Genomic DNA, 19,755 nt, shown 5'->3' on the forward strand with positions numbered 1-19,755 from the left:
TGCTCCTATGATGCTGCTTGGCCTGCTGTGTTCATCCAGCTCTGCACCTTGTTGTCTCGATTTCTCCATACCCCTCTCCTCTTTTAAGACACTACCTGAAATCCAGCTTATTGACCAAAATTTTGACCTGTCCTAATACATCTTTAAGTGGCCATGTCAAAATCTTGTTTGATACCCTTCCGGTTAAGCTTGGGATATTGTTGTAAAGGGGGATATGTAAGTGTAGCTGTTGTTGTAATGTGCTGCCAATTAGCTATTGCCCATTTCACAGGTCACACAATGTCAAAAATAACCCCGTAAAGTTCCTGGTCTCGGTTGGTCCATTGTGAAGTGGTTGCTGAGGTGGGTGATGTTACAGTGAGAGAGAAAAAATCGCTGAACAGCGGCTAAGCCTGTTCACAATGCGTTTGCATACCTTGTGGTACTTAGTTGGGAGCATTGCAGGTTTAAGCCAAGCAGCAGGTCAACCCTCAGGCGAGATAACTGTACACAATACATGAGTGACAGTCAAGCGACCGACAGGGAGGGGACACAGCATAATTAAAAGCACGGGCGAGATTAAAAATAAAACAAATGTAAAAGCGTGCTTATAAAGGCAGCTTGTGCTGCAAAAATCATTCAGAGTGGGATTATTATGTTGCAAGTGTCAGCATGCGATTCAACATAACATTCGATCCCAAAAGATCAGGAGGTGAAGCCGTATTATGTCCAGTACATGGCCGAAGGCCTTTTTTAAAGCTTTCAGTTTATCGCCACCTTCCTCCAGCGAGTTTGTGAAACGCAGTGTAATCAATTTGCAAATCTGAGGCTGGCTAATATTGTCGAATTAGCTTGGCGAACACGCCCCAGAAATGATTGCAGTTTCTGGCGGAGAAGTGTAAAATAAAAAGTTGATCTGCTAAAGTTGCTAAAGGGGAGGGGGGGATTGCGAGCAAGGTATTTCAGTCTTTGATAGTGTTGCATCATTCTGAGCAATCGACAATACAACAAATATCACCATTGCAGCCCAGACTGTAATCGCCTTTCTATGCTCTAGATGGGAAATAAGTGAGATCGAAGCGATAAAGGTCATACAGAAACCCTCTGATAGCCGAAATTTAATGCAGGTTGCTTGTCGCCTGCCATGCTGGACAAGCCTGAACCAGTCTGAGATACCAGCAATCACCTTCTAAAGCTAAAAAAGCAGAGGAACCAGTTTTACTGGTTTGGCTGACCGACCTGAAATGTACTCTATGGTATCAGCGGCTGGGCCTAAAGACAAGCTGGGAGGAGTTGGAACCCTCAAAAAGGTATAAACAGTAATTATCACTGTCAGGCCGCCATTTCCAGCACCTCCCTTCAAGCTTGTAATTTGCTGCAAGGTCCAATTCTCAAGTCACCAGCGACAACACCCCTCCCCACCCCCAAACACACATACACACATACACCACAAACAACCATCTCCCCTCACCTGATAAACTAACATTTGCTGTTTGCCCCGATTGTCTCAGGAAGCATCAAACCAAATCAAATCAGTCCTTCCTCCAATAAAAGTCTGAAAAAAATTCTACAAATACGCAGCAAGTCAGGTAGCCGCTACGAACAGAGAAACAGAATTGACGGTACAAATCTCTGACCTTCCATCGGAGGTGTATCAGCCCATTTTGACAAAGGTGGGAAAAGATTGAATTATAAGTAGTCTTTCTGGGTGTTAGTTGTTTTCTTTTGGTCCTCCGGTTAGGAGCTCGTTTTGCAAAAGTTTTCGTCTTTAACCCCGAAAATAGTGTGTGAGCACAACGGACTTCGGCCGAAATATTTGTGGCAAACAGTAGCAGCATAGGAAAGCAGTATCGTATTTAATTATTCAGCAGGGAGTAAAATGTTTGGCCCAAAATTTTAAGGGTTTTTGTTGCATTTGGTCCTTTAATATTCATATCTTTAACCATTTAAGAAATGCAAAATATAAATTTTGTATAAGAACCCCATTGGTTGACTTTCAATTAACATCCTACCATATGTTTTAAATTATATTATTAGATATTTGATAGTACAGAACTTGAGTATTGCTTTAAGAAAAAAAACATTTTATCAACTTGCACTCATCAGGACAATTTACAAGAGTACTAATTCAAAGGCAAAACCAACACACTGCTGATTGGTTGGCACATGGTTTGCGGAGATGATGCCACGGAGAACATACCAATTGATGACTCATTCTCTTATGCAGTTTAAATGTTAGTATTCTTCTTGAATTGGTATTCTAGTGAATTGTCCTGAAGAATGCATAACAAAAAGCTTCCACAAAATGTGGGGTTATAACTCACTCAGAGATAGTAAGAACTGCAGATGCAGGAGTCAGAGATAATACAGTGTGGAGTTGGGGGAACACAGCAGGCCAGGCAGCATCAGAGGAGCAGGAGAGTTCCCGAAACGTCAACTCTCCTGCTCCTCTGATGCTGCCTGGTCTGCTGTATTCCTCCAGCTCCACACTGTGTTATCTTCCACTAATGTGTGTTTTTTTCATCACCTTATTGTTTATTCTAAACAACAGGAACCACTGGCAAGGCATGAAAAGTCCATTCCTTATTGCCCTGAGGTAATGCTTTGATCCAATTGAATGGCTTGCCAGGCCACTTCAGAGACAGGTTTTTTTTTGGACAAAAAAGACTGAAATTACATATAGGCTAAGACAGACAGGTTTCCTTCCCTGAAGGACATTAGCCACCCAGTTATTAACAACAGTGTAACAGTTCTGTGGTCACTTTTATTGATACCAATTCTTTTTATTCCCAGAATTCTTTCCAAAACTAATGCAAAGTTCTTGAGTTTTCCCAATGCGAATTGATTTCACACACCACTAGATTATTAGTACAAATTTTGGAATTGCTAGTTCCGTAATGTAATAACAGTATCATAAACCTGAGATAACAAGGTGTAGAGCTGGATGAACACAGGAGGCCAAGCAGCATCAGAGGAGCAGGAAGGCTGACGTTTCAGGCCTAGACCCTTCTTCAGAAATCTAGTATCATAAACCTAGCAGTTTACAACAACAGCCAGTGAAGGTGATTAAAATACCAATGTGAGATCATTTACTTGGGATGCAGACAGGAAGCTGCTTATTGAGTGATGCCAGGTTATGCCAGTCTTGTAGAGTAAATGTGGCTTCTTCCCTTGTGTGATGCAACCACTTTAGAATTGAGAAACTTGGAACAGGTAGATAATATGCTGTTAGCACTTTCACACCCTTCTATGGAAAGTGACACAGGTAGTTGTTTCAGATGATTTACAGAGCAGCGCTAGTAAACTGATACTCTAAACTTGTCTTTTCCTTCACAATGCATCTATCAGTGAGGATTGCTAACTGTACATACAGACTGAACACACTCCACATGAAATACTCCGTAAAATTGTGTCTACGCACACACCAGTTGTGCCTAACGAAACAGAATGATCACTGTTTGTAGTTATCAATGGAATGGATGTTATGTTGTTTCTCAACATCAACAATTTTACTTAAAAAAAAATGCCCCCCACAAAAGATTATTCTGTGTATTCCTGACCACTATGCTCGCCTTTGTGTTTGTGCAGGTCAAACATTGCATTTTAACAGGCAATTCATTTTTAACATACAACACTCTTACTGCACTCATTTAAAAATGAAACAGCTATAAATAATTATTGAATTTAAAATCCTTTGACTATTTTCCATTAACAAAACTTTGTTTAACTATTAAATCTGCATTGGGGGAAATAAAATGTGTTATGCAACACCCTTCATAACCTCAGAGCTTTTGTAATGTTAGAAAATGCAGCATCCAATTTGCACAAACCAAGAACACCAATAAAATAATGTCATATAATCTATTTTTAGTAATGCTGGTTCAGAAATAATCACTGAGCTAGAACCTCTCTACTCTTCTTCGAAATAGTGCCATGTGTTTCAACTGAGAGGAAAGATAAGGCTTCAGTTTAAATTCTCACTCAAAAGGTTCCAGTTGTGTTGTGCTCCACCAGTGCTGCTGGATATGTCAGTCTTGCACTCTGATGCTTACATCTCTGAAGTGAAATATGAACCCACAACCCTCCGATACAGACAAGAGAGTGAACTAGTTCGCAGGAGATGTTGAGTCTATCAATGCATTCAGGCTGAATTAGCATAATTGCTGATAGTTATCACCTTAACATCAACTGAAAAATACTTTTTTATACCATAGGAATGCAGCTAACAGCAATTTATGTAAATCTCCAGTTGTTTCTAATGATCTAAATGTTTGACTTGGAGCAAAGTGACAAAAATGTGCATTTACAAATCTACTGTGAGACTGAGGCCTTCTGGAGCAAACAGGACATGTTGTGCCATCAGCTTGGACCAATATCTCTTGCAATCCTGTTTCTGATCTCCATGCGTCCTTTCGCTTTCTCTCAAATGTAGCCATTGTCTGTCAGTTCACTCTGGTCCTGAATGTTTCCATGCCTTTGACAATCAGAGGGCTGGGGCTTAGTGACAAAAAAAAGGGAAAGAACACTACATGGAGGGTATTCTCTGAAGAATGATGCAGATATTAGAATTTCTATTGGTTACACTTCTTTATGTTTATTGAAATAATTTGTGCTCCTACCTACTTTCTTAAGTGAACATAAAAGAATGATAGTTTATTGAAAGAGAAGCAATGTAGTCATCCCTGATATCCTGGCCAATGTTTATTCCTCACCAGCATCACTAAACTGATTATTTGGTCAATATCTTATTACTGTGTACAAATTGACGTAATGTTTTCCAACATAGTGACAGTGGCTACTCATCAAAAATACATCATTGCCTGCCAGCGCTTTGGATCATCTTAAGGACATGAAAGCTGCTATGTAAATGCAATAATTCTTATCATTTTTTTGAATTCTTGTAAACAAAATCTTACTGTTTCTGCTGTGCTAATAACTTGGACAATATTTTCAATGACTGACGTCATCCTTCGGGTTCAAATTTGGCCAATATTCCATTTGCCCTAAGGCCTTACATTGTTGGAATTTTTCTGCAAGGTCAGAAATTCAGGCTTGTGAACATTATTTAGCCACAACTTGATAATTCATTTTCTTTAACTTCACTTACTTCTAACAATGGTGCAGAAGTCAAAATGATCACACTTTAAGTCCTCAACATTCAGAAAGTACTGAAAAATAAAGTAGTAGTGGACAGTCTACTGGAATTCCTTAGCAACTTCTCGATGACTTGGAAGCCATCCAGAAACTCAATACAACTGACACAAGTTATCAATATCTGTGGCAGCTATAAGAAAAGGTTAAGGTTAGATGTCTAAACTAAACCCTGAAATGGTACAAATGTACAAAAGGACAGCTCTCTCTTTGCAAATGCTGACCAAATGGCTGCACATGCCCAACAACTTCAGTTTGCACACTGTGGTAAGTGCAGGACAGATCAGCAATGCTCAGAGATAGTAGGAACTGCAGATTCTGGAGAATCTGAGATAACAAGGTGTAGAGCTGGATGAACACAGCAGGCCAAGCAGCATCAGAGGAGCAGGAAAGCTGATGTTTCGGGCCTAGACCCTTCTTCAGAAATGGGGGAGGGGAAGGGGGATCTGAAAGAAATAGGGAGAGAGGGGGAGGCGGATAGAAGATGGATAGAGGAGAAGATAGGTGGAGAGGAGACAGACAGGTCAGAGAGGCGGGGATGGAGCCAGTAAAGGTGAGCATAGGTGGGGAGGTAGGGAGGAGATAGGTCAGTCCAGGGAGGATGGACAGGTCAAGGCGAGGGGATGAGGTTAGTAGGTAGGAGATGGGGGTGGGGCTTGAGGTGGGAGGAGGGGATAGGTGGGAGGAAGGACAGGTTAGGGAGGCGGGAACGAGCTGGGCTGGTTTTGGGATGCAGTAGGGGGAGGGGAGATTTTGAAGCTTGTGAAGTCCACGTTGATACCATTGGGCTGCAGGGTTCCCAAGCGGAATATGAGTTGCTGTTCCTGCAACCTTCGGGTAGCATCGTTGTGGCACTGCAGGAGGCCCAGGATGGACATGTCATCTGAGGAGTGGGAGGGGGAGTTGAAATGGTTCGCAACTGGGAGGTGCAGTTGTTTAGTGCGAACCGAGCGTAGGTGTTCTGCAAAGCAGTCCCCAAGCCTCCGCTTGGTTTCCCCGATGTAAAGGAGGCCACAACGGGAACAGCGGATGCAGTATACCATATTAGCAGGTGTGCAAGTGAACATCTGCTTGATGTGGAAAGTCTTCTTGCCTGGGATGGGGGTGAGAGGGGAGGTGTAGGGGCAGGTGTAGCACTTCCACAATCTCATCACATCAGGTGACCTCCCACCCACAGCCTCCAACCTCATCATTCCCCAACCCCGCACCGCCCGCTTCTACCTCCTTCCCAAAATCCACAAACCTGACTGCCCTGGTCGACCATTGTCTCCGCCTGCTCCTGCCCCACCGAACTTATCTCCACCTATCTGGACTCCATTTTTTTCCCCCTTGGTCCAGGAACTCCCTACCTGCATCCGTGACACCACCCACGCCCTCCACCTCCTCCAGAACTTCCAATTCCCTAGTCCCCAACACCTCATTTTTACCATGGACATCCAGTCCCTATACACCTGCATTCCCCATACAGATGGTCTAAAGGCCCTCCGCTTCTTCCTGTCCTGCAGGCCCAACCAGTCCCCCTCCACTGACACCCTCATCCGCTCAGCCGAACTCGTCCTCACCCTCAACAACTTCTCTTTCAATTCCTCCCACTTCCTACAGACAAAGGGGGTGGCCATGGGTACCCACATGGGCCCAAGCTATGCCTGCCTCTTTGTAGGTTACGTGGAACAATCCCTCTTCCGTACCTACACTGGCCCTAAAGCCCACCTCTTCCTCCGTTACATTGATGACTGTATCGGCGCCGCCTCGTGCACCCACGAGGAGCTCGAACAGTTCATCCACTTCACCCATACCTTCCACCCCAACCTTTAGTTCACCTGGACCATCTCTAATACCTCTCTCTCCTTCCTGGACCTCTGTCTCCATCTCCGGCAACCACCTAGAAACCGATATCCATTTCAAGCCCACTGACTCCCACAGCTACCTAGAATACACCTCCTCCCACCCACCTTCCTGCAAAAATGCCATCCCCTGTTCCCAATTCCTTCGCCTCCGTGGCATCTGCTCCCAGGATGAGGCATTCCACTCCCGTACATCTCAGATGTCCTCGTTTTTCAAGGACCGCAACTTCCCCCCCTCAGTGGTTGAGAACGCCCTCGACCATGTCTCCCGCATCTCATCCATCACACCCCCTCCCCACAATAACAACCAAAACAGAATCCCCCTCGTTCTCACGTACCACCCACCAACCTCCGGCTCCGACGCATCATCCTCCGACACTTCTGCCATCTGCAATCCGACCCCACCACCAAAGACAATTTTCCCTCCCCACCCTTATCTGCTTTCCGGAGGGACCACTCTCTCCGTGACTCCCTTGTCCGCTCCACACTCCCATCCAGCCCCACCTCACCCGAGACTTTTCCCTGCAACCACAGGAAGTGCTACACCTGTCCCTACACCTCCCCCCTCACCCCCATCCCAGGCCCCAAGAAGACTTTCCACATCAAGCAGATGTTCACCTGCACATCTGCTAATGTGGTATACTGCATCCGCTGTTCCCGTTGTGGTCTCTTCCACATTAGGGAAACCAAGCGGAGGCTTGGGGACCGCTTTGCGGAACACCTACGCTCGGTTCGCACTAAACAACTGCACCCCCCAGTCGCAAACCATTTCAACTCCCCCTCCCACTCCTCAGATGACATGTCCATCCTGGGCCTCCTGCAGTGCCACAACGATGCTACCCGAAGGTTGCAGGAACAGCAACTCATATTCCGCTTGGGAACCCTGCAGCCCAATGGTATCAATGTGGACTTCACAAGCTTCAAAATCTCCCCTCCCCCTACCGCATCCCAAAACCAGCCCAGCTCATTCCCGCCTCCCTAACCTGTCCTTCCTCCCACCTATCCCCTCCTCCCACCTCAAGCCCCACCCCCATCTCCTACCTACTAACCTCATCCCCCCGCCTTGACCTGTCCATCCTCCCTGGACTGACCTATCTCCTCCCTACCTCCCCACCTACACTCACCTTTACTGGCTCCATCCCCGCCTCTTTGACCGGTCTGTCTCCTCTCCACCTATCTTCTCCTCTATCCATCTTCTTTCCGCCTCCCCCTCTCTTCCTATTTATTTCAGATCCCCCTTCCCCTCCCCCATTTCTGAAGAAGGGTCTAGGCCCGAAACGTCAGCCTTCCTGCTCGTCTGATGCTGCTTGGCCTGCTGTGTTCATGCAGCTCTACACCTTGTTATCTCAGCAGTGCTCAGCATAGGCTTTGACACTGCTGCTTCACCCTTTGATTCTTACAACAGAAAGCAAGCTTAGTTGGCCTCATCAACAGAGCCAGTGTCATCCCTACCACCCAAGTATCTGCCTTCAGCTCAGGAAATGTTTCTCTGATTTGGAAAAACTTGAAGGAAAAGCTGACCTTCAATGCCAATCAGGTGAAACCACGGGTGAAGGCCACACAGTAACCATGATTACTAATCATGCAGAAGAGACAACCACAAAAAATACATTGTTCCTGCACCATTTCACAATCTTTCCTTACCCGAGAGCACTTTACATGCATTAAGTTGCTTTTGAAGTCTCAGAAGTTAAATCCACCAGCGGAACAATTCCAGACACAGGAGTGACTTGAAAGGCCAAATGCCACCTTTGAAGGTATTACAGGAGGCCTCTAGCTGGAGACGCTCTCCTTTTTCCTAAAGTTGCTGTTCTAGCATCTGACTAATGTGTTCACTCCTGGAGAACTTCACCTTCAGATGTTGGTGTCCTTCAGCAGTTCCTGTGCCCTGTGTGCCCAGTCTTCCTCTGAAATGGCAGTGACCATCTTTGATACTGTGCTTGCCCAAGTGTTATTCAGAGCTGAAACTGAGCTGAACTTAAAGGTAACAGGGTAGGGGGCCCTTAATACTCACAGAACAACTGTTATATTGTCCATTATGAATACGACATGTGATTGGTAGAAATGCAGATTCTGGCCATCTATGTCCTTAGCTAATTTGATAGATGTGGTATCACTATTTGTGACTAGTATTCTACATCTCATTAGTAAATTTAACTCTTACTTGCAACATCATCTTTAAAAAAAACTAGTGAACACACTGGATCCCTGATCCTTTCTTTTCATCTAAAATCTGCTCTCTCCAAATTTCGAATGATGGATGAAAAATAGGGGCCATTGCTTCATCCAGTATATTTGAAGACTCGGTTAGAAAGAGGGGGAAATTTATCTTCTGCTATGCAATTAATAATATGGAGCTTAAAGAGAACAGTTGCCCTCACAGAGTTAAAACTCTGAGCCATCTCTTACGGTTTGTTTTTGCCTGTTCAGATTTATTTAACTGCAGTTGCCGTTGTCGACAACAGGATGGATGTGGGCCTGTCTGCGAAATATGCAGAATGCAGAAAGCTCATGAATTTATTCAGGCTTTAATGCAAGAGGATCGGATTTTTTCAGTGTTCTCATAAAATTAACAATTTGATCATTAAATCAGATGACACTCAGAGTTATTTTCAGCATACTTTTTCCGTGTGTGTTTGTGCTTTCAGTTTAAAACAAAATCAGCTGCATTCTGACCCACAGAAATGAAGGGAAATGGAAATTAGGAGCGACAAATTGCACATTTTCTGAATAGCGCTTTGCCTGAATTCTTTGCAATTGGAGTTATCCGTTTTATTTTACTGAGACTTTTCTTTCATTGCATTTGTTCGAGATCCGATTGGTATCCCACATTTGTGTGCGCGCACATATACATACATTAAAATTGAGCTCGATAACTTCTGTAACAGTTTTCAAAATGGACACTAATTCCCCCCTCTCTCCCCATGACACTTCACAATTGAATCGACACCTCATGTTTGAACAACCTACACATGAGAGATAACCCACAAGGCGATGCTCAGATCTTAACCCTTGTCCTGCTGCATACCGTAGATAGGAACTCTAAACAACTAACCCCTTTAATGACGACTCTACTGATTAGTCAAGGACCCTCCCTACAGTGGCACAAACTGGCAGCTTTAATGAAGAGTGAAAAGCTGAGGTAGGGAACTAAGCAACTCATTCCCCCCACCCTCCCCCCTTCCCATTTTCCCCCGATTATGGTTTTTTTTTGGTCATATGCTATTTCAATGGAAGTGGAGGAGAATGATCCAAAGTGGTTAGCTACAATGTGTTCGATTGAGAGAGACAAGCAGAAACCATCTCCGCGCACACAGTCGCTTTCTGATTGCAATCCGCAGGCAAATCAGATGTGGTGAATATTGTTGTTTCGCCTCACCGTCTGCATTTATTGATCTGTTTAAATTGAGACCTTTTAACTTGTAAAAACACTGTTTAACCCCTTTGATCTGTTACCTTTTTTAAAACATAATAACGCATTCATTTTATACAAGATACCGCTCGTTAGCTAAGACCTCATTGGATTCTGTCACAATACAGTTCTGTGAACACAGAAAAACCTGCATATATTTACTCCCAAATGAAAAGATTTTATTTAATTGTTCCTCTTTCAATATGGAAAATAAGCATTAGCTTTCTTTTTATTTGAATATTAAGCATATTCTGAAATTACATCTGGAACAGTAAATGACCAGATTCTCAAGCAAATGAAAAACATGTTACCTGGTATGGGGCATGGAACGCACTGATGGCTTTCTGGTGCATTTCATTGGGAATCTGTGTAAACGCAAGATATAAAATCAAAAGGTAGATTACATGTACTTACAGGTGATCGGACAAATGGATAATGGAATGCACCAATCAATGAATCAAAACATTATTGTCAATAACCTGAGGGTAATCAATTGGGTCAGTATACCAGCAGTTAAAAGTGCGACATTATTCAGCCTTAGTGCGCTTCTTAGTCAGGCCCGAGTTGAAAATCACTGAAGGATTTTCTTTTCAAAACATTTTTTAAACTTGTTTTTCCTGCATCGACAATGGTAGAATTCAGCAAACCTGTTCAGAGGCTCATTTGGTTATCCCCCCAGATTGGATGTAGGCTTTGCAATGTGTCCGCACCTATTTCGCCCTAATACAGGCGGACTTCTAATTTTATGTTACCTGTCCCTGTCAATGAGTCCTGTGTCCGGCAAGCACAGCACATAAGCAGGCGGCCCTAAAATCATCTCTTATAAGGAGTGAAGGCTGCCTGTTTAAATTAATCCTGTATCTCATAAAGAGAATGTACATTGTGGCTGACCTGTAAGCAGTAAATCTGACCTGGGAAACTGAGGTACGGCAGATTTTAACAGAAAGCACCCTCCCAGGAGACTGTGAAGGACGTGGAGAGTAAAAGGAATGTCCGGTATCATAGGAGATTCCTCGGATGCTCCGAAGGCATTAGGAACTGACACAGCCGGACGTCAATGCCAACAGTGCAGATATTTCCCCGGACAATCCGTGCAGAGACTTATGAGACGCCTTTGGAACAGGTGGGACTTGAACCCAGGCCTCCTGACTCAGAGGGAGGAACACTGCCACAACAGCCCACAATGCTGGCAGTCTATCCCAAGTACCTTGATACAATGCTGCACGAAATGTAATGACCTGACACCGGTGGTCAATGTTAGTGCCATGTCCTCCCAACTGCACCATTAACCTCAAACACTGCTCACATTTCCACATTCTCCCCCCTCGCCCCCAACCCCCATCATTCAACCAACAACAATTCCCATTAATCAGGACTCATATTTCTCATTCATAGGCTTCCCACACTGCTGCACGGCTCAAACACACATACATAGCTCACAGCTTGCTCATACTGTACGATATAAATACAACATACTTCCATCTCACTTGCAGGATCTTGTGGTGCACAATCAAAAGCAGTAGCAGCCAACCCAAGGGGTACAGGCTGTTGTGACTGTCCATGGTGGAGACCATGGGAGCTGTTATTGTTTGCTTATTACTGAGGCAGTGGTCAACTGAAACCATTGGAAACAGTGGTATCCTCAACCCTATTTCTCCCGCCCAAATATTCCTAATCCCTCCTCCCCACAAGCTACAATTTCTTCTGAGTTAAGAAGCGTGGATGGTGTAGCAAATCATCCTGAACCTTCAACTCTCCATCTGTCCCTCCTCCACCAACCAATTCACCTCAACCCTACCCTTTGTGCTTTATCGTATTTTTCCTTTCAAATGCCCAAGAGATGCAGCCTGGTCAGGCAGTGCAGGAACAGCAAGGAGAGGTGAAAACACATCTTTGTCACATGACTTCACCCCTGTCACCACCAGCAAGATGCTGACATTTAATTACAGATGGGATCTGCACATGCCAAGGCACTGGGCAATGAGTGGGCTTCATCCATGGATATCAGATGTGCCAGGTCACTGGAGCAAGATGGTGGACTCAGATGGGCACCTTGATGGGGAAGCCTACAGATAAAACCAAACTGCATACACACAACAAAATGATTGGTGCATTAAGAAGCCTGTCTGAGAGCGGTTTAGCTTTAATCAGCACAAGTTTTAATCCAAAGCTTCCAACCTGTCTTTCCAGCATGGAAGAGTGACCAATTCTACTCACACACATGTTGCTGTAATCATAGGATAGCATCTGGTTGCTGATTTTGCAGCTTCCATTTCAGCACAAACACTAGGAGCCAATGTGTGAATGTTGTGCTAGAAGATTAGACTACTGTTGTGCTGGGTTAGCTTGCTGCCATTACAGTGCATAAAGGGGGCTTTTGGGGTGTCAGAGCAGCCCAGCCATCTGTCCTCCAAAAAATCACTACAATTGCTCAGGCAGGACCTCTGAGAGTGGGACTGTCTCTGGGGAGCACAAGCCAAGAAATCCCTGGATGTCAGCATTCAACTTTCCACGATAGATGTTCTACTAGTGGCCTTGTGGCCTGAAAACTAGTCAGCCCAGCCTGCTGCCATTGATACTGAAATGCAGTCTGCAGCCTAATCTTCCAGGTCCAGAGCTGCTCCAGAGCCATCATCAGACTTCTTCACTGAAAGTGAGCATCTTTTCAACAGCCATTGTGATAGCACTGTGTGTGAGCACCAAGCTGTGCAAAGACAGGCATGAAGGCTATTCAAAAGAATAATTTGTTGATTTTGTGTGCAATATGCCTTGATTTCTTTTATAAGTTATGTTTGAAGCAATTATTTAGTGTTTGCATTGCGTCCAAATGGGCAGTGACAGAGGGAAGATAAAGTGTGGAACTGCTGGGGAATTGGAATTGCAGTCACTATACCATAATGTATAAGTTCTTCAGGAATGGCCATTTGCAGAAACAAACCATCTCGATTGCCTCCTCCTGTGCCCTTCTTCCTCCTTTTGCTCTTCCTCAGTTTTTTTTTGCCTTTAAGCTCACGCCAAGGGCCATACCCTCATGATACCCAGATTATGCAGCATGCATAACTGCACATCTTGAGACAGCTGTACCAAGTACTGCAAAGCCCTCCAAAATGGTCCAGGGATAAAGTTCAATGTGCCAGTTGTTCTGCCCAATTACTTTTCATGCAGCAGTATGGCTTTCATTGTATGCATGATATATGTAAGTTGCACACCCGAGTCATTGGCCACATCATCAAAAGACAACCATTGTTACTTATTGATTGTCATGGTAGCTCAAATTCAGCTGGTTGAATAGATTGCCACAGAATAATGCTTTCTCGCCTGCTAGCAGAACACCAGCCATTGACCTTTGCAGACACTGCATTTGATTGTTCACTACCGGATGTTAAGGGAGTGGAATCAGTTTCAATTCCTGCATAAAGCAGAGTTGAAATGCAGCCTGTGTCAAGTGTGAAGTAACAGAGCCCTGCACCATGGGGAAACTTGAGGTCCTAACGAAACCACATTCATGTCTGTGGCAAAAGGGAGTGAAATATAGTTAGCTCTTAATGAGTAGAGAGCCTCAGCGACTTCCCTTACACAACAGTGGATGACAAGCTGTAAGATTTTACAAACAGCTCATCTCCAACCTATAAGGAACCAGACAGATAAATCATAAATGCCACAGTTCCCTTCACATCTTCTGGGAATGTGGCCCTTTGCCTGCACTGACATTGGAGTTATGGCATTTGGCTGTGAGGTTATCCTTTGTGAAGTGTAGACATTTCATACATTATTCCTAGCAGATGTTCAGGTAGGAAAATTGCTACTTTAGCAAATATGACATGTTATTGAAAGCCATCTCTCTCCCAACTCCTCCTCTTGCAATAGCTTGACATACTAATGTATCTAGGTCCAGAAGCAACTGCTTTATACAGAAGCCTTGAAGTGAGTAAAATGTTCTTCAGCATCTGCCATAAGACTTCCTATGGACTTTTGCAACTTGAAACAACTTTTGAAAGCACCAAACACTTAGATAATGATGCAAACAGTCTGAGTATGGTGCAGGTAGGCCAACTGAGGCTTTTGAAAAGGAACTAGACGGTTATTTCAAAAGGAGAAATGTACAGGTTTATGGCTAGAAGGCAAGAGGTGTGCCTCTAGATGAGATGCTTATTTGGAAACCCAGCAGAGACATCATGGGCCAAATGGCCTCATCTGTGCTGCTACAACTCTGTGACGAAATCAACCAGTAAAGTAAGCTGTAAGTGGTGACGATTCCTCTAAAAGCAGTGGTAGGGCTCGCTTCCCTTTGTGCATCTGTGCTCAGTAGACAGACCCTGTTAGCTGAATTGATGAGATCCAAATTGGCAGTGGAAGCTGATTGATACTATGATCTGTCTGTGCAGTATACATTCAGAAGATGCTCAAAGTCCCCACACAAACACACTCACAAATATGACACCTGGTGTGATTCACCCCATATATGCGGACACACATCTTGGATGATATTTTGGAGCTCTGAGGGCATTTTGACATCAAAGAAGTGCTAATGAATACAATTTCTCTCCCCTCCACCCTGTCCAACAACTTGCCTGAACGTTCACTTCAAAAATTGTCCCCTACTGCACACATGTATTGTCTCATTTCCCACAGCAAGCACTTCTGCAGCTTTGAAAATTAGTTCTTATGTGCAGGCAGTTTTACAATTCAGATTGCTATCCACAAGAAAATCAGCTGAAGTTTCTCCACATTGTACACTACATAGGGCCTTTTTCAAGGCAGCAAGGCAAATAGATTCTCACCCAATTGGTGCAGGAGAACATGTTAGCTCACAGCACCACTCAGTCCTTCAATTGCAATCATTTTGGATGTTGATAACTAATCAAATCTAGAAGGCAATCTTTGTGAGCTGTGTATGGTGTCAACTCAACAGCCAAAAAGAAACCTCTGTCCCATTTTTCTTTCAAACCACCATCTACAGGCTGTTATTAAAACATGTTTTTTGGCTCTATTCCAATGTGACCTCTCATCTTACTGAAAAACACAGTCTCTTACAAAGTTGTGAATTTTGTCTTTTCTGTTGTCAATTGCAATGAGTCAGTTGTGCCTCCCATACAAAAAAACTAGTGGAACCATAATCTTCTCAGCCTCACCCTGCAGATTTCTTATTGTTCATTTTTGCTGCCCATTCCAACCAAGGGAGAATAAATAGCAGGTAAGTTAGAGCCTTTAGGCTTACTTAAAAGAAGTACAACTCTTAAGGTTTTGGCTCCAAGTGTTTTTGTTCATGCATTGTGCCATTAAATGCACAGAAATTTTGTAATCTGTCATCGTAGTTTTCTTTTTAGATTGTAGAAGCCTACTGTCTCACGTTAAAGGTTCATAAAGGGGAGGCTTCACAAGCTCCTCCTGAGAATGGATTTTTAAAAACTGCTGGCATGCCTGTGAGTTTTGGGTATTGTAGTCGGTACTTGATAATAGGGCATTCATGCCTAGTAGTTTGACGCTCTTTGCAACATTCTAACCAATGTGATAATGATGGGATAATTACAGCATTGTTATTAAATCAGATTAATGTATTTGATACTTTCTATTTTTTTTCCGCAGCAAGTGCAAGAAAAATAACTTGTGTGCTCATTACAAAAAATGCCATTAATGATCTTATCGGGTGAGTCTATGATGAAAGCAGTATGTAAGCCAGGCTTAAGAGATCACTTTACATGAATGCAGCATTGCATGGCAGCATGGGAAGAAAACGAATACTTCCTTTCTGGGTGGATTGCGGGGAGGGAGGGGGGGAGGTGGTGGTACAGCTGCTTGAACTCAGAAGGTATCATAAATGTGCTGAAATAATTTTGCGCAGTCTAAAGTTCATAGGAACTTTTAATATGACAAAAGTCCCAGTGAAGAGGCTTTAGGCTGCGATGCTATGAGAATCAGATTGTCAACTTTTGCTCATTATTACAGCAAATGTTAGATCCAGTGCGACGCCCCACAACAAACCCTGAGAATTTTGATGTTTGCGACTATAATGCACAATGACTGCAGCAACTACTGCAGTGTCCTAAAGGCAGTGAGAATGCCAGTTGCTGAGTGGACTTGGACATTAGCACACTACTTGCTGCAAAAAAAAATCCAAGTCATTTCCCTTACCCGTTATCAACAGAAAAAAAACACAACCGTGTTCACACACAAGTGTATTTACGCTTTAACAGCTGAGAGCAGTGAAAATTATAATGATAGCAAATAATTGTCAGTCCTTACATACGCAAGGATCAGAAAATCATTTCTATTAAATGTGTGCAGAAATTCATACAGCACTGAAGTAGCTATTCAGCCCATCATATTTGTGCCAGCTATTCAATACAGATGACTAATTAAACCCAATTATGTGTTTTTTTTTCTCCATTGCTCTGTAAATTTTCTTTTCTTTTATATTTATAAAGTTAAAGAGTAATTTGATTGAAGTTTCAATATATGAAGGGTTCAGGTTGGGAGAGATTTGTACTACTCTTTATGGAGTCTAAGATCAAAAGTTGGCAACAAAACCTATTAGGGGCGAAACCTGGAAATGTTTCTTCACACAATATCTGGTAGAGGCTTGGAATTATTTTCCTCAAATAGAAATTGAGGCTCAATCGGTTGATAATATTAAAACTGTATTTGATAGATTTTTGTTAGCCAAAGGCATTAAGAGATAAGAATATAACGTGGGGATCTGGGCGTAGGTCGCTTATCAACCGTGATTCAATTGCGTAAGAGAATGCGCTCCAGTAGCCGAATAGCGTTATTCCATTCCTATGTTCCTTTCCAAATATATATCCAGTTCCCTGTTGAACGTTATTACTGAATTTGCTTCCACTGACCTTTCAAGCAGTGTATTGCAGATGATGTTAACAACGATGCGTGTTCCTCCTTTGTCGCACCTTAAATTAACCATACCGAACTAAAAGATTTAGCAAACGCTTGTTTACAGTGTTGTCCCATAGTTACCCTTGCAAACACGAAGACCAAATATTCCCCTTTATCTGTCAACTTAACTGTCAAAAAATAAAGAGATATGGTGGAAAAGATGCGTGTCTCCATTTTCTGTGCTCACTGCAAACGGTGTGCATTGTCCGCTAAACAGTGCACAAGGCATTTGATCTGAAGCCCCCAAATGATTATTCAAAAACCCAACAGTCCTCCTTTAACATGTTTAGGTTTTCAAATTTACACGAGAACCTTTCAAATACAATTCGGTAATTTAAAATGTGTGACACTCTCCTGACATTGTTCCTGTTAATGTTCCTAATCATGAAAAGATGTCGCTGAAATTGCTATACAGCTCTGCAGAGTGGACCAAGGCTGAGTGGATAGTATTCCCACATGCACTGACGGAGCTGGTTGGTTAGCTACGTAGAACATCGGACTCAAACACATTGCAACAGTCCTGATCATTTCTATCTCACCATCTCAAAGGATATTTGAGATTGCCCGATACATCTAGTTTACATATTGCACTTATATCAACCCGCTCTCGCTCTGATCCACAGATGGCAACTGCCCTTGATGAATATTACTTTAAAACGGTGATAATAACTGGCTCCAGCATTGTCCATTGATTTGGGTTTTCTTTACAGTGTAACCTGCAGATTTTCTTTTCCAAAATGCACTTTGCATATGCACAACGGCACATCAATATAATTTTATTTCACTCAAAACTAAAAGGAGTGCAAAACCATATTTAGATCTGGAGGAATCATGTGCAAGTAGATGGTTGTACCATTGTAAAATCAGAAAATAGCATTTAACCCGAATATGGTGCGTCTTTTAAGAGGAAGAGACTTACAAGATGACCAGAATTATTGTAGGCCTTAGTTTTTAAATAATTGATTCTTCAAATAAATTTTAATGTGAAACAATGATTTTAGTTTCTTACTATTTGCACATAGTGCTGTTTTATTAAAGGCAGGTTACCAGTATGGAAAATATTGTTTTGCCTTAACCACTGCAATGTCAGCTATTCTGTTGTGGTGGATTTTTGACTTCAGCTTTTCTTTGTTTCGGTTCCTATTATTAAAACGAATTGGCCCGAAAAAAGCATTGACTATTTTGCAATTTCTGTTGTGATCTTTTTCTTTTGCCAAAAACATGTAACTTTTAGTGTATGTGTGACTCCATCATTATAACAGCTTTCAATCTTCCACTTTCAGTGTCAGCTCCTAACGTTTGCACGCAGAGGAGCGAGGCTCTTCTTGGTGGAAGACAGGACCAAACGTTATCTCTGCTGAGTGATCCTGTGTATCTAGGATCAGTAATTTGACACCAGCAACTCCTGAAGAGATGTCCTGACCCTTCAGTGTCAAACACTAGTAACCAACCAGCTCGCTACAGCAAGTCAAGCAGAGAATGTGCTGAAAACTCAGCCTAAAACAGCTGGAAATGGTTACTTCACAACAACACAAGCTGAGGGAACTGATGCTAAATATCACAACATTTCATACACCCACTGTCTAAAGACTCCAATATATTCAATCTCATGAGCTGACAACTTTTTTTTCTATTCTGTTCACTTTCATGTTTTTAAGCAGCCCTGTGGTTTTGTACCAGTTGAATAATAACATAAAAACAATTTCTTCATAGCTAAATATCCACAACTGTTTATATTAAGTTTTACTTTGATGCATTATGTTTTAGAATCCAATTTAATAATCCAAAATGTTTATGCAAAATTATTTTAAGGATAGCCTGCACACTTACCTGACATTCTTTTAAAAATAAATTATCACTTATATTTAGCAAATTTCCAGAGCCTGGGTTTAAATGCACACTTTCTGAAGCATCAGCTATTTACCGCCTCTCTCAGATTTCTGCTACGATCAATGCATCCTGCTGAAATGCTGCCTACGACATGAATTTCATCCAATTTACAGCATTACACATTAAAGAGGTCCACATCTCTTTGCCATAACCTTGAAATCGTACCAAATACACGAAACTTACAATTGTTGCAAACGGAGCAACAGAATGGCAATGCAGGACTTTTAGGAAAAGCACCGCAGTGATTTTGTGCATTAACCACCTATCTTTTTGCATTGGGACTTTGATTAAAGACAACATGCTTTATTGGCACTCAACTAACTACAGGGCAAACTGGGTAACCTCTTGTCTGTTCCCACCATTAGAAACGTCCATTTCATAATGAAAATTAAAATTCATAATGGCTATTGATATGGCATAAACACCTCCTACATAAACGAACTCCGGCCTCTGAAAACTTCCATCCACACAGTATTCAAACAGAATACAGCATGCTAAACATACCAAGGGGCTTTTCTTTCTATTTTCTTATTACTGTTGTTCAATTAGCCCCACTGTTTCATTGAAAGCATGCATGAGAGGACGTTA

Source organism: Rhincodon typus, chromosome 19, assembly GCF_021869965.1.
Source record: "Rhincodon typus isolate 14 chromosome 19, sRhiTyp1.1, whole genome shotgun sequence".
Lineage (NCBI taxonomy): Eukaryota > Metazoa > Chordata > Chondrichthyes > Orectolobiformes > Rhincodontidae > Rhincodon > Rhincodon typus.